The sequence below is a fragment of the Artemia sp. Qi Xiang Cuo genome, chromosome 14 (assembly GCF_049724085.1).
Source record: "Artemia sp. Qi Xiang Cuo chromosome 14, ASM4972408v1, whole genome shotgun sequence".
NCBI lineage: Eukaryota > Metazoa > Arthropoda > Branchiopoda > Anostraca > Artemiidae > Artemia > Artemia sp. Qi Xiang Cuo.
Genome location: NC_142807.1, coordinates 20,933,613 through 20,947,220, shown reverse-complemented (window position 1 = coordinate 20,947,220; position 13,608 = coordinate 20,933,613). Strand labels below are relative to the sequence as shown.

Here is a 13,608-nt window from a genome sequence, read left to right as displayed (position 1 = left end):
CACATAGGGAATCCCAACCTTCAATCACCGCCTCATTGAATCTATTCAATGCCGAAAATGTCGATGTGAGTGTCAAGCACGGATAATATGAAGAATTTTATCCACAACAAACCCTCTCCGACAATATCCACTTTCAAATTTATTACAATGAAGACTACCTTATGGACATGTCTTCAACATTTATAGATTTACAAATGAAAGTCCGGAAATTCGATAATACAATGCCAATTCGGGCCGATGGAATCTCCTATGAAAACTGTATTCTACATAATTTATTTCGTCAAATTAGTGTCTACATCAATGGCACGCTGGTGAGCACAAGCACCAATCTCTCCAACTATACAAGCTATATGCAATTCATGCTGATGACGCCCAAGTCATACAAGGAATTGAGAGGCGCCTCCAATTGATATGAATATATTACTAATACTGATAGTACAGATGCACTTAAAAATGCTACAACTAGTGAATTACATCTAGTTTGAAAAATATATCATGAAATATTTAATATACCCCACTGGCTACCGCCCAATGTTAAAGTGGATATAAAATTGACGCTCGCACCCTCCAATTTCATATTGAGAAAGGAACTTGCTGGCAACCCCGATGTAAGTCTCTCCCTCACCTCAGCAATACTTCATATACGCAAACAGCAGGTTATGAGTTCTGTTGCTTTGGCCGTGGAAAAACTGAGAGCCAATGGCAACAATATTAAACTACTTGTTCCTCATACAATCACCAATCAACGTCATATTGCCGTGGGGTCACGCACCTTCACCGACTCATCCTTTATCAATGGTGAAATCCCGTCAAAATGGGCTTTGGCATTTGTAAAAAGCGCCAGTGCAATAGGATCATGGACAGAATGTCCACATAAATTCGATATGTTTGGACTTTCATCTCTTGTTTGTAAAGTAAACGGTATCCCACTCTACAATCTATCCTTAGATAAGTAATTGAAAACATTTCATGATTTTAAAACGCTGATACGATACCCCAACTCAACGACTCTGAAATGATAGAACCGAAGAAATGCCTGATATAATAAAAGGTCTCATTTATTGGGATATGTCTTTCTTGCAAAATCTTACCCTAGTATGCACAGGGAGTTTGCTGTTAGATTGTGCCGTTGCAAATCTTTTGGCTGAGAGTCTTGCACTAATCTCACTAAATCAATATGAAACCTATTGGGAAATCACTCCCGAAGGCAGTGTTCTACTAGACTTGGTGCCATGAACACCAGTAAAATAATCAGTGTAGTTAATATGGATCCCTACAGGTCTCAGTGAAAATCCTAGGGTCTAAACTCGGACTATATAGGAAAAGTTCAAAGTGTTAACCCTCTCATGTTTTTTGTTAATCGAAGTTCATAGACGGTGATAAAAGGCCCTTGTTTGTGAATATATTAAACAATGACGACAATTGAATTGTTTGACCCTCCTGGTCTACACTCTACATTCTACACACCCCACATCAGCAACTATATTGTGAGAAGTGGGAAAACTATTATTCAAAATCGAAAGAGGGTTCAGGATCTAACGACAAAAAGCTGCGGCTTCCATGCACTACTATATTTTGTGTTCCGATGTCGTGGCTATACTTACAAGCAGTTTCTCCACATTTATAGTGACAATCCCCGTCTGAACGACTTTCTAGTGGAAAATATCCTCTCAGACCTATATAGTATTGATTTCAGTGCCCTAAGAGTAAAGTGTTTAAAAAATGTTTGTGAATTTGTTTATTAATAAAATGCATATATATACAACAATGTCTTTAAATCTTCACTTTTAGATTTCTTCATCTTCGAGGTATAGGCAACTGTCGTGAACCACTAATGCTGGTAAATCATTTGGATTCACTGTATATTGATCTTGATTGACTGCCAAGTCAGGGTCACATTTTCTACAGTACAATGTAACTTCACTCTTGTCATATCTCTTTGTATAGTCAATGATACTATTCACATTCATATTATGAAATTCACGAGTTTCAATCTGTCTATTTGAAGCAATATCACAAACAGTGTTTTCAAGTGGTGAATCACATTCGGTAACTGCCAAATAAAAATCACTTGGTTTATAGTCATAGTAGGTGGTGTCGTCACATCGATGACGTAGAAACCAGATTGTCTAGTTATTCCAACAGTTGAATCGTAGACCAGATTCCTCTTCCCAGAATAATTTAAATCCACGACGATACCAATCTCGTAGAAATAAACTAAAATCACGTTTGGGATTCTTTCCAATCATAGCGGGGTAAGTATTCTCCCACTGATCACATTTATCATTGTGACAATTGGAGCACAGGTGTCCTCTGGGATGAGAGTTACACACCTCCTCAAGACATGAATTACATCCTTTAATTTGTACTGCATAGCCTCTATGTAATTTACAAGGATTACATAATTTACACTTTTCACTATAGTCATCAATAATTGTACAATTCTCACATTGAGTCCACCTGCCCCGAGTGTACATACATAATGGACATATAGCGACAATTTTTTCGGTTTCCTATGTAAACTCACTCAAAGCTAAACCGAAACTGATTCTCTTCGCTCGATAAATTCGCGGTGGTAGGACCTTGTGGGAGAGCGGAGTAGCTCTATGACGTTACATCTTTCGAATGATGGGGGAACAATCTACATTGAATCCACTGGCAATGTTTTCAAAAGTATATCCACAATGTGATTCTGCTTTGTTCCAATTAATATATCAATAAATTGACTATAAGCATTTGAATCACATTTTAAAAGTTTCATACAATAGTCCAATGGGGGAGAATCACTCCTCATTATATTGTCAAGTGTTCCCCGACAAGGGACTATTCTGCGTTTAAGAGATAACTCTAGAAAATCATCATACAAAATCAAATGTTTTTCCATAAACACTAGATTTGATCTAATTCTATCTTTTTCAAAGTTATTCATTTTTCAGTCCTTTCACTCCAACTGCTGACTCTAGACTGATCCTGATTCGTTAGCCCTAACCTGACCAGAAAAGAAAGAGAACATTTTCGATTTCGAAACAATTTTATTGAATAATTACAACAATAACATCAATAATACAGAGCATGTACAATCAGCGATACTGTTTATTGTCCTCAATATGTTTCACCACTGCACTTAAAGCACATTGAAGTCTATTCACGTGTGCTATATCAACTTTAGCGGTGAAACATAATTGATCCTCCATTTTAAATTTGCTCAAGGATATCACATATCTTGCATATACTGCATCCCATTCCAGACACAGCCACGATCCTTTCGTGATTTCCACCGCAATGTTTGGTGCTCTTGTACTATTATCATCAGCTCCACTATCAAATTCTAATAGGGTAAACATTCCACTCATCGCCATCGTCAACACACACACAAATATATATCCAAAATGAGTAAAGTCAAAACTGCTCTTCTTCTTCTTCTCACTCCTTTGAATTCTATTCACAGACTAATAAAACGCTATCAAAAAACCCGGTCCTTAGAGTCACCCCACCGCGAATATGTAAGCACGTCTCTTATTGGCTGAGAAGGAGGATGTATCCGACTCGTTGAGTGGCTGAGAAGGACACACGTGATCTAACTGTTTCCGGGACAGTCATAACATTTGGAAAATTCCTGTTTTTCCATTCTCAGTGAGAAAAACCATTAAACAGACATGAATTGCTGTTGACATACATAACTGTGACAAAGTCCATGTTTTTCAAATTCTCACTGACAAAAACCATTAAACATCCATGAAAACAGACATAAATTTGAGAAAATTCATGGTTTTCAAATTCTCACTGACAAAAACCATCAAACATCCATAATTTGATGTTGACATCCGAGAAAAACATCAAATAAATTGAACAACACACATATCCATCCATGAAAACAACCATAAATGCATCAAAATTCCTGGTTTTTCAAGTGAGAATTTCAACTGTTTTTTCATTCTCACTGAGAAAACCATAAACCACGTGGGACTCGTGGGAGTATAAGACCCCTCTCTACTGGGGATGTTGTAAGGAAAGACTTAATGGACACAAGAACTTCTTGGGAAGGGTATAAAGAGGGAGGCTTTGAATAGATCGGGATGGAGGGGGAGCGTGCGTGGCTGTGTTGGCCTCAGGTAGCTTGGTGTTGCAGTGAGCTGTTAGTAGTAGTAGTAGGCTAAAGCGAGAAATGTTTATATATTTTACCCATTTACCCACTGCAAAGCAGAAATTTGTTTTTAGCTCAATGACACTAGCTGATTTCATATCACTGGCCCTTGGCATTAATATCTTATTCAATTAAATATACTTTTACCATGTCTAGGATTTTATTTAAACTACGATACATAGTTTAAACTACGTATACGGTAGTTTTTCTGATAAGCCACTGTGCTCTTAAAGTTCCTAGAACAGTGAAAACGAATTCTGATTGTTTAAATCGGTGATATGGAAATATGGTGATATGTATTGGTGATATGAATGAGCTCTTAATATACCCAGGACATCAAAAACGGATTCTGATTGTTTAAATTGGTGATATGGAAATACTGTGAATATGGTGATATGAATGCGCTCTTAATATACCCAGGACATCAAAAACGGATTCTGATTGTTTAAATTGGTGATATGGAAATACGGTGAATATGGTGATATGAATGCGCTCTTAATATACCCAGGACATCAAAAACGGATTCTGATTGTTTAAATTGGTGATATGGAAATATGGTTAATATGGTGATATGAATGCCCTCTTAATATACCCAGGACATCAAAAACGGATTCTGATTGTTTAAATTGGTGATAGGGAAATATGGTGAATATGGTGATATGAATGCGCTCTTAATATACCCAGGACATTAAAAACGGATTCTGATTGTTTAAATTGGTGATATGGAAATACGATGAATATGGTGATATGAAAGCGCTCTTAATATACCCAGGACATCAAAAACGGATTCTGATTGTTTAAATTGGTGATATGGAAACATGGAGATATGGATTGGTGATATTGATGTGATCTTAAGTATCCAGAACAGTGAAAACAAATTCTGATTGTTTAAATTGGTGATATGGGAACATGGCGATACGGCGAAATGGATTGGCGATATGGATGCATTCTCAAAGTACCCAGAAGAGAAAGAAACCTGATAGTTAAAATTGATGTAATGGAACCTTACAAAACCATGCCCGTCTTACAAAATTAGGAAAATCGGAAATTTAATTTTCAATGAAAAACATCTCCATACGGTGCTATGTATTCTTTGCTACTAGCGTGCACCAAATTAAAAAAAAACGAAAAAAAAGAAAAGCAAGTGAAAAACTAGCAAAAAGTAATTTAAAACAAAATGGCACCAAGCAGCTTAAGAAGTTGTAGCTTCCTTTTGAAGGTGCAGCTGTCTTTGGGAATAAACAGAGTGTTACTGTTTGAATTTTTATTGAAGAAAAGCGCTGTCAACTTTAAACAATTATTTTTTCTTATTTATCTTTCCTGCTTAATATGGCAACACTGACGAAAATGTGAAATTGTCCTAAAAACTTCATAATTTTTTAAATAACCAAAAGAAAAGTCTTAAACAATCGTGGGTTTCAAGTATGATTTGACTTAAGATGGATCCAGAGGGCCAAAAATATTGGTATTTTGATGTCCTTCGTACTGTAATAGCCCTCTGCTAGAGCTTCATCCATTATCTTCATTTTTAGCCGAAAGATTACTTGCAACTATATTATGCGCTTATACAGCATCATGCTCATTTTTTTTGTTCAATGTAGCTCTTTACATTTCTTTGAAAATTTTCTTTAGTGGAAAAGTTTTTCTTTAATTAATACCAAAATGAAGCCCGATAAATTCACAGTACACAGTGGTCTTAGGTAGTTTTTTTCTTTTATTTAGATCCTGGGCAAAATTATTTCCATGTACAATTTCAAAATTCCACAAGCCATTTTTTGCTTTATATAAATGCAAATATCAGATACGTCCATTAATTCAGGATAGTGAAAAATAAAAAATTAAAGAGAAAAATTGATAAAAAGAAGAGATTTTTTAAAAATGGAGATTTTTTTAAAAAATTTAAAAATGGAGAACTAAAAAGAATATCCTACATCCTTGCAGTCGCATTTCACTTCTCTTCATTTTTGTTTATATTCCCAATTCTTTTGTTTCTAATGTAAATATAGCACTGTCAAATTGGAGTTCAGAATAATGTTTGTTTTGATACGTAAATTAAATTTACTTCTTCACGACAGCAGCAAAATTGTTTTCCATCTTGTTGAGGTCTTTTTCATTTTGCAGACAATATTTAATGGGTCATGAAAAGATAAGAAAACATTTCATTTCTGCAAATAAAATATAATACACGAATTTTGTTGGGACGGGTACAATGAATCACTTCTTAGGGCTTGGAAAAACATAAAGATTGAAAAATTACATGAAAAAATACTAAGTAGTATATAAGTTATGTAACGGTTGTGCTATTTTAATTAAGCCAATGAAATAAAAGCACTTTGTGTTACATGACATAAATTGTGGAAGAGCTGATGGAAAAACTGAGAGGAAAAACAGAACAATAGCTGTAGGGTTGTTTTTCTTGTTGTCTGAGCTTGGATTTCGAATCAGATTTCTCGAGGATACAAAATGACCGAATTTTGCCAGAATTTATCATAAGTTCCAGAAACTTGTCAGGTAAATATCAGAATCTTTACTGAAGAAATGAAGATCTAGAATGGGGTTTTTCAAGGCCGAAAATACTGGAGGAACTGGTTCACATTTTCTGAATGAAGATGTGAACGAAACAACCCGTATGAAAAACAAACTGATAAGAACAAACAACGCAGAAAGCCAACAAATAAATAAATGAAATAAAATTGGTAGAAGAAAAGAAAATACCTTAAGCCCAATAACACAGAGAACCAACAAAAATGAAAAATAAATAAAATTTAAAATTAGCAGAATTGAGAATTTTAAAAGCCAAAAAACCTAATTTCATGAACAAGCCACTTAAAATTATGTTTTTTGCTTAAAAACTTCATTTAAATTTTCTGAGTCTGATACAGTGTTGAAAGTCAAACTTAGTCCAGGGTTACCATGTCACTAGAATGAAACTTCCAACTGCATTAGAGCAAAAATTGCATGCAAGAGGAGAAAAACCTACTCGTCTCACACTTTACCCAAGACGCGCATCGCTGAGCAATGCAGGTGTCAACGCATCATAAAATATCATCTGATAACTTTCACTTTGTTAGGAAGCTTCTTATGACTTTTACTTGCAATATATTTGTTGCAATGAATAGGGGAACAATCCTAAACAGAGCCAAAAGAACAAGTGAAAATGGCTGTAGGTAGATGTGTTTTCTGTAGCTTTATGTTTTATAGGGTGTCAACAGAAACTACTACCCCTAATCCTGTCTAGGTCTTTAGTTTACCCTGGTGAACAGGATGGTTGATCCTAGCTGGAAAATAATTGGGTTGCCTTGTTACCCAGTCGGAAGATAAGTCAATAAGAACCATTGGGATTAATTTCATGAAATTTCGATCATAGGCAGCGCAATCCCGCTGCCTAAGTAAAGAACGATGTTGGCACAATGTATTATTTTATTTTCATACCAGGGCACTTCGTAATAAAAAAGTTGTTTTAGAAACTTGGAAAAGGGCTCATTCGATTGGAAATTGGAATGGCTAGTGCCCTTTTTAATTATCAAAAGAGACTGGAAGGCAAGTAACACACTTACCACGCCCACCATTTCCCCAAACACATCCAATCAAAATTTTGAGACAGCCATTTTGTTCAACGTATTTGAAAGTTCTGTAAATTATACCTTTGAGCAGGATATTCCCCCCATAGTCTTGAGGGCAAGGGTTATAAGTAATGCCCTGGGGACATATAAGGTTTTCATTGAAAGCCTGGTCGTATAAACTTGAAAAAGGGCTCATTCGATTGGATTTTCGAAGGGATAGTGCCATTTTTAATAGTCGAAAGTGATTGGAGGGCAACTAATCCCCCTCTCACGCCCACCATTTATCCAAACTCATCCAATCAAAATTTTTGAGGTAGCCATTTTTTCAACGTAGTTGTAAGTTCTGGAAATTAGGTCTTTGAGGATGACAGCCCCTCCCCCTCAGAGGCCTCAGGGCAAATTATGCACTGGGGGCATATAAGATTTTTATTGAAAGCTTTGTCGTAGAAACTTGACAAAGGGTGGATTCGATTGGAAATTCAAAGGGCTAGTGCCTTTTTTAATAGTCAAAAGTGATTGGAGGACAACTAGCACCCCTCTCACGTGCACCTTTTCCCCAAACATATCCAATCAAAAATTTTAGATAGCCATTTTGTTCAACGTAGTTGAAAGTTTTGAAAATTAGGTCTTTAAGGATAACCCCCCCCCCCAGAACCCTCAGGGCACGGGTTGTAAGTTATGCCCTGGGGGCACATAAGGTTTTCATAGAAAGCGTTGTCGTAGAAAGTTCAAAAAGCGCTCATCCGATTGGAAATTGAAATGGCTAGTGCCCTTCTTAATAGTCGAACGTAATTAGAGAGCAACTAATCCCCCTCTCGCGACCACCATTCCCCCAAAGACATACAATCAAAATTTTGAGATAGGCACTTTTTTCTACGTAGTTGAAAGTTTTGGACATTATGTCTTTGTGAGTGACAACCCCCCCCCCCCCAGAGCCCTCATGGCAAGGGTTGTAAGTTATGCCCTGGGGGCTAATGAGGTTTTTAATAGATAGAGTTGTCGTAGAAACTTCAAAAACGGCTCATTCAACTTGAAAAAGAAACGGGTAAAGCCCTTTTTAATAGTCGAAAATGATTGAAGAGCAACTAACTCCCCTCTCACGCACCATTTTCGCAAGCACATCCAATCCAAATTTTGAGATATTCATTTTGTTCAACGCAGTTGAAAGTTCTGGAAATTAGGTCTTTGAGGATGACAACCCCCCCCCCCACAATGCTCAGGGCAAATATTGTAAGCTATGCCCCGGGGGTATATAAGGGTTTTATAGAAAGTTTTGTCGTAGAAACTTCAAAAGGGCTCATTTGATTGGAAATTGAAAGGGCTAGTGCCCTTTTTAATAGTCGAAAGTGATTGAAAAGCAACTAACCCCCCTCTCGAACCCACCATTTCCCCAAACACAGCCAATCAAAATTTTGAGATAGCCGTTTTGTTTAACGTAGTTGAAAGTTCTTGAAATTAGGTCTTTGAGGATGACAAGCCACTCACAGCCCTCAGGGCAAGGGTTGTAAGTGTTGCCCTGGGGGCACAAAAAGTGTTTATAAAAAACGTTATCGTAGAAACTCAAAAAGGGTTCTATCGCTGTGAAATTGGAAGATATAGTGCCCTTTTTAATTGTCGAAAGTGATTGGAAGGCTTGCCATTTTCAAACAGTTCGTGGTAACGAACTGTAAGTAAGGAGCGACCCGGCTCAATGTTAACCGAAACTGTAGAAAACGGAATTGTGATACCAATAGATACATCAAAAGAATCAGATTTTAATGCTGATTTCAAATATATAAGTTTCATCAAGTTTAGTCCTACATATCAAAAGTTACGCACCTGAGAAAATTTGGCTGATTTTCGAAAAAAGGGGAAAAGACCCTATAAAAGTTATAGAACCCTAATGAAAATCACACTATCGTATTCAGCGTATCAGAGAACCCTATTGCAGTGGATGCAACCTCCTATATACAAAAATGTGGAATGTTTCATTTTTTGCCAGAAGAAAGATCGCGGATACGTGTTTAATTGTTTGTTTGTTTTTTCCCCCCAGGGGCGATCGTATCGACCAAGTGGTCCTAGAATATCGTGGGAGGGCTCATCGGAACGGAAATCAAAAGTTCTAGTGCCCTTTTTAAGTGACCAAAAAAAAGGAGGGCAACTAGGCCCCCTCCCATGCTCATTTTTTCCCAAAGTCACCCGATCAAAATTTTTAGATAGCCATTTTGTTCAGCATGGTCGAAAATATGATAACTGTGTCTTTTATGATGACTTAATCCCCCAAAGTCCCCGGGGGTAGGGCTTAAAGTGATGAACTTTACCCATTGCTAACATATTGTTTTGGGTTTTGGGATGTATACCGACTTTTTCAGCGGGGAATTTTTCTGGTAGGGGGGGGGGGAGGGGGTCGGGGGTTATGTGAGAGGATCTTACCATGAAGGAAGTTTTCACGGGAGAAGGGAAATTGCTATGAAGGAGGCGCCGGACTTCCCAGCATTATATTGGATTTCCGTATTTCCCAGTATTGTATTGGTTATTGGGAAGAATACAGACATTTTCAGGAAGGATTTTTCTGGTGGGGGGGGGGCTGGAGGAGGGGGTTACGCGGGAGAATCTCCGTGGAGGATGTGTCTTTGGGGCAAGGGACATTTCTATGAAAGGGGCGCCGGATTTCCAAGCATTATTGAAAAAACGATCAGAAATTAAATTTAAAAAAAAACAAGTTCTTTCAACTGAAAGTAAGAAGCAACATTAGAACTTAAAACGAACAGAAATTATTACGTATTTGAGGGGGTTCTCCCCCAAGTCAATACCTCGCTCTTTGCGCTACAGTTTTTTTAGGGGAGACGTATATACTAAGGGGAGAACCCCCCTCATATACGTAATAATATATACGGAATAAAAAAACAATAAAGAAAAAACAAGCGATACGGCTCAATAGCAATCGAAACTTTTAAAAACGGAATTTTGATGTCAATAAATGTATCAATAGAATGGGCTTATAATGCTGATTCTAAATATATAAATTTTATTAAGTGCAGTATTACTCATCAAAGGCTACGAGCCTGAGAAAATTTACCTGATTTTTTAAAGAGGGAGGAAACATCCCCTACAAGTGAAAGAATTTTAATGAAAATCACATTGTCAGATTCAGCGTATCAGAAAACCCTATTACATAGGTTTCAAGCTCATATCTGCAAATATCTGCAACTTTGTATTTTTTGCCAGAAGAAAAATATACGAATATAGAAGTTCGTTACGTAAGTTAATTTGTAAATTACGTCAGAACCAAATTTAGAGACAGCCATTTAGCAAAAGAAATGTAAAATTTTTATGCAAATTTTGTTTACTTATTCAATGTCGGTGAGCCAAAATAAAAGCTGCATTAACTAACAAACGTTCAGAAATTAAATAAAAAAACAAGTTTTTTTAACTGAAAGTAAGGAGTGATATTAAAACTTAAAACGAACAGAAATTATTCCGAATATGTAAGGGGATATCCCCTCCTCAACGCCTGGCTCTTTACGCTAAAGTTTGACTCTGTCTCACAACTTTATTTTTTAAAACAATAAAAAAACTTTAGCATAAAGAGCGAGGCGTTGAGGAGGGGACAGCCCCTTTCAAATACGGAATAATTTCTGTTCGTTTTAAGTTTTAATGTTCTCCTTACTTTCAGTTTAAAAACTTATTTTTTTTATTTAATTTATAGTAAAGATCGATCTGAATACAATGTATTATTATTTCTTTTTTGTTTAGACCAGGGCACTTCGTATCGAAGGAGTTGTCGTAAGAACTTTGAAAAGAGTCATTTTCAAAGAGTCTTTGATATAGTCATTTTTATGACTCTTCTGATGTATCTTTCTATTGACATCAAAATTCCGTTTTTTTAGAGTTTCGGTTACTATTGAGCCGGGCCGCTCCTTACTTACAGTTCGTACCACAAAGTGTTTGATTATAACTTATTTTGTTGACATTAATTGACGTCATTTATATTATTGTATTTTGAAGTAGGGCTATTTAATCGTTCAGTCGAATTTTTCTTTTAAAAACAATGTAACAAACAAAAGAACAAACAAACTAAAGAAAAGAAAAGAACTAAACTAAAGAACAAACAAAGACATTGCTAACACTTGATACTTATTTTAAGTCGAAAAGTAACCACAAGTTCTCTTAGAAACTAGTTTGGCTAACCATTTCTAAGCTAAGATCAATATTGGAAATGCTTATTAATAATTGCACATGCAAAACTTGGAGCAGACAATAGAAAAGGTCAGATAGTATCAAATTTAGAGTAGAGTATAAATCAAGCAACTATATGATAAAGAAACGTTACGCTGTCTAATATAGGACAACAAGTTTTCTTCACATGAAAGTAAAGAACGAAATAAAAACTTAAAACGAACAGAAATCATTATATATATGAGAGGGATGCCCCCTCCTCAGTCCCTAATTCTTTACGTTAGTTTGACAGTGCTTTACTAAAAGCATTCATTAATGCAAAAATGTACTGAATGGGCAATTATTTACCAAAGTATTTTATTTACCTTTTTAAAATATAATGGATCGAAAATTTCAATATCTACAGTAAATGTGCAACAAAAGATCTTCCATTCTTGAGGTAGTGCAAAAAAAAAAAAAAAAAAAAAAAAAAAAAAAAAAAAAAAAAAATTTCATCCCATTCAAATTGTGCTTGTGTTTAAGCATTTATTCTTATAGCATGAGGGGCGAGAATTAAAACCTCAGCTTAAAGAGCAGGGACTGAGAAGGGACCGCTATTTAGCCCTTCAGAAAGTTAAAAATAAAAAATTCTAAAAATAAAAAAAATAGGTTATGAGATTGCGATTTAATTCATTTCAGCATTAGCGTAATAAACTAAATCCTTAACCCTTAAATCACAAATTGAAAACTTTTAGTACTAATCCTTAGAGCAGGATTATCAAGTTTCGCCAGAGAAGATTAACAAGCTTTATTTTAATTTATTTGATTTTTGTGTAATCTGAATTTATTCGAATTTGATTTTTTTTTTATTTTGTGGATCAAACCTGAAATATCAAAAAGCAAGTAGATTATTTTGTTTTTAAACTTTTTCTGGATCATAAAATAGCTATGGCTAGACTAGTCTGCAGAGCATGAGCAAGTAAAGATTCGCATAGACAGGACTTCATGCAAAATGATGTGATTATGTGTTATGTTCAGGATCTTTCCGGACTGCTAAAATTATTTCTTTTTTAAATAAAAAAAAAAAAATTCTTGCCTATTAATCTGTCGACCAAAAAAAGAAAGTCAATTCTAGACTGCCAGCCCCAAATCCATATGTTTTTTTATTGCACACTTGAATTAGGGTTGATTTTGACTTCCCTTAGAATTAGTCTAGTGGAAATAATAGATTTTGTGACCGCTGCCATAGATTTAACCCTGAGGTGACCCCATTACTTTGGGTATCTAAGTAGACATCAGGTTTTCTTCCTGCTATTGTCAGCACTATCAGCTAGTGCAAACTAGGGTAATTGTATGATATAGCCCCGACCACTCAAGTTGTTCATCGATTGACGCATTGTAGAGCCGGTTGTTTCGTTAGCTTCTTTCAGCTTAGCGTAAGACAAGACAAAGAGAAGCGACGGAATAGATGGGAAATATATAATTTGGGCTATATATTTGCTCATTAGGGCGGGGGGTAAAGTACTTGTACAGTGTGATGTTAGAAAACAATTCATACTTCATAGTATGCAGAATAATTGTACCTAGCACGTTAGGTTTAAAGGCCCGCTATACTTTACCCCCACCCCTAATGTTCAAATATATAGCCCAAATTTGTTTCTAAAGCATTATATTTTTATCATACTTAGGTATATTTCATTAGGATTGAGCGTCAGAGAAACAGGTTATACTTAAATGGAGAAAATTAGTTCGGGGCTATATCAT

At 35.9% G+C, this 13,608-nt stretch overlaps 1 protein-coding gene across 1 annotated transcript in view; it reads right to left on the bottom strand.

Annotated features, from left to right (window-relative positions):
* Positions 1–13,608, bottom strand: part of LOC148944248 (uncharacterized) — a 270,221-nt gene that overhangs the window by 54,920 nt on the left and 201,693 nt on the right. The window lies entirely within an intron of this gene.